Here is a 3,616-nt window from a genome sequence, read left to right on the forward strand (position 1 = left end):
ATGTACATATGTGAATTGATAATATAAACATGAGGATTTGGTATCAGGGTTATGTTGGCCTCATAAAATGTGTTAGGAAGTATTGCCTCTTCTTCAGGATTTTGGAAGAGTTTGAGAAGGACAGATTTTAAATCTTTTTTGAATGTTTGATAGAATTCACTGGTGAAGCCATCTGGTCCTGGCCTTTTATTTTGGGGCAGGTTTTTGATGGTTGTTTCAATTTTCTCATGAAACGTATTTAGATGTTCCAATTCTTCATGATTTAGTCTAGGAAGGTTATATATTTCTAGGAACTTATCTATTTTGGGGCACACAATGCAATATACAGATCTTGTACTATAGAAATGTACACTTGAAACCAAAATGATTCTATTAACCAATGTCATCCCAATAAATTTAATAATTATAGTACAATATGTTCTTCCTACCATTATTATTCTCATCCAATCTGTTCAAAGGAACATTTTCATAAGTGCTATTCACTTTACCTTTCATGTACGTCTCCATGAAGTTTATTGTGACATCAGTTCCTTTTAATTCTCCCATAAAATGGTCTACTAGGTGCCAGATTTAAAGGACAATTTCCATCTCCTCAGTTTAATAGGTCATCTCAACATAACTTCTTATAGCCCAGTGCCTATTCATGTGTTTGTGTGTAAGAAATCATTATATTGGAAGAAAGTTGTCATTAAGCTAAAGGTGGTATGGATTTTCAAAATAACATAACTTTATAAGTTCTGACTACATAGATAATACATGCATGCAGCTATGTACGATGGCCTGCAACTTTAACAAGTCATTCACAAAGCAGTCATCACACAGGTAACTCCACAATTAGACCCTTACTGTGTAAGTATTTATGCTGTTTCCATCACTAGAGAATGAACTTCACGAAAGGGGGTTACTATTGTTTCCCCAGCACCTGGAACAGTGCAATAAACAAAATCTTAGGTGGTGAGACATGGTCAAGAACAAGGAAGAAACAAGATGGAATTCAGAGCAAGAAGTCAATAAGTTAGGGAAGGGATGAAGAAATGGAATATCCTCCATCATACTATGAAAGGAAAGGAAAGGAAATGTGTGCCAGACACATGTTGGACCTGCATTATTTTACATCTAAACTGTCGTGTATATAGTTAATTGTTTTGTACCTAGACTCAAAAATAGGAAAGATGTCACCAGATCTAAGAATGATGTCCATCTTCTTCTCTGTCCTCTTGTATTTCTGCAACATTTGATTGTGATGTCATCACAGGGAGTGCAATGACTCAAGAAGTGGCTTGGGTATTTCCCAGGCTAGTTTAATACATAAATAAGCAATGTAAGTGGTTATGTGTGCAGTTAGCCCAGAGTGTGATGCCACAACCACACATCTGATAAAAGACTGGTGAGTTTCTTGGGTCTCCTGTCACCTGGTTCTGGCACATAGGGCTTACACAGCTCTTAGGTTTAACCTTTCAAAGCAACAAATTCAGTTGGATTCAGCAAACAGCCTCCATGTATGCCAAGATCATTTTAACCCAAGAGAGTGCTAGAGCAAAACCATAGTGTGGTGTCTCCTCACACAGGCTGAAACAAAATGTGCAAAAATTTTGAAAATGACCTTCTTAATGAAGACATAAGTTGGACTGGTAGCAAAATTTTATTCAAGTGCCTTTCAGATTAAAAACTATTTTCAATCTAGTTAAATCTCCCTTGCCCCACCCCGACCCCCCACCCAAAGAGAAACAAACAAGTTTGACCTATTTTGAGCCAAAGTCACACTGTTCTGGCTGTTAAGAATATGATTAGCTTCTGAAAGTGACTGATGCCCTGGGTTTTCAATCATGTTAGGATTCTGGAATAATGGAATTTCTTATGAGGTCTACAAAAAGGTCTGTTAGGTTTTCCACAGCAACTTCCTCCCCCTTCCTGGGAACTGAATTTACTTCTGCCAATCAACTTCTGTTTACTGCTACGTGAATGTATAGGTTCATGGTTCAGTCTGTGTCAAAAGATCTGAAAATTAGTGGTGCATTCAGTACCTCTTTTGACTTCAGATGTCAACTGATCTCTCTTTGATAGAAGTTTATTAGTTCTTCTAGCATGAAAATTTTGGATGAATATCATTTTTAAATGAGAATCGGTGCCAGCTTAGAACATAAGTAACAATAGAATTGCATTATCCACTCAGGAACCTAGATTTAAACCTGGGACCCACCACTGACAAGCTGGGTAAACTTATCATTGCTTTACCTCAATGAACTTCAATTTCATTGTCTGTAAGATGACAATTATAGCAATATCGACTATGGCAGAGCTCCTGGCAAGCAAGGTTAGTAGTAGTACAGCGTAACAATGTCATGCTTGCTATTACTCTTATTGCTATTGAGGTTTACAAAAGAAAGCCTAAGACTTCCCAACCACCTTCCAATGAAGAAGCTGCTTTGGATGAGTATGCTATCCTCACTTGGAAGGAGTGGAGATGTTGAAATACAAGTTATCTCCTTTAAATTTAGAGGCATATGTTGATAGAGATTGAGAAACACTGTCACTAGGTTTACCAATTATATGTGTAACCAAAGCAAATGCTACCCTTTTATTTTAAGCATGCTTTCTGGGATAGTCTCTATGCCCTTTTCAAAAGAAGCTGTAATATTTGGTTTGCATTTTGGGATTGAATCCATTACCTTGTTAGCATTTCTAAACACTTGGTCATATTGAATTTTTTTTAAAAAAGATATATTTCAGTTTGGCTTCCAGTAGGGCTTAGAAAGCTTCTACTCTACAGACCTTCCCACAAATCATAATTATAAATTATGGACAAATGAAAATACATGGGAACATAAAAGCAGACATTCTTGAAAGGAGTCATCACTTGAAAGAAGCAAATTATCTGGGTGAGTTTCCCACCTTTATAGAACCTGGTGATGGCAGGCATTCTTCTGTGCCATGTTGGGCAGCTAAACCCACACTGTGTCTTAACTAACAAGCTAGAGGATCAAATTTGAAGCAATCGCAACCTTCTGAAAGTGAGGAGGGTTCCTGAAAAAGAGAATGTAAGAAGCGGGGGCACTAGATCCTGTGCATAAACTTTGCCTGGCTGGCTGAATGACCATTGAACCACCCATGCACAGAGCAGGTTATGAACACCCAAGCCAAAGATAAAATAAGGGAAATGAGGTTTGAGTTCCCTCCCAAGAGGTAGGATTTTCAGTCTGAGTCCAACCAGGTTAATTTTCTGCTAAAATAAATGAATTAAAAAAATCAACATGTTTTGAAGGCATATAACATAGTATAGAGTCTCAATAATACAACATTCATATTCCACCATACCAAAAAGGAAAATGGGCTTGATTCCTTAAAAATAAAGTAATATCAACAGAGACCAGGCTGAGATGATTAATAGATTGGAAATAGCAGGAAATTATTTTAAATTTATCTATTGCCACTATATTTGATGATGCAAAGAAAATGGTTAATAATATTCAAAAGAAGGAAATGTCCAAAAAGGTTCATAAAGCTTTAAAAACAAACAAATGGATATTTTAGAACTAACAAGTACAATATTTGAAATTAAAATTTACCATATAGACTTAACAGTTATATTAGAAATGGCAGAAGAAAGAGTCAGTAA

The sequence above is a fragment of the Myotis davidii genome, unplaced genomic scaffold (assembly GCF_000327345.1).
Source record: "Myotis davidii unplaced genomic scaffold, ASM32734v1 scaffold639, whole genome shotgun sequence".
Lineage (NCBI taxonomy): Eukaryota > Metazoa > Chordata > Mammalia > Chiroptera > Vespertilionidae > Myotis > Myotis davidii.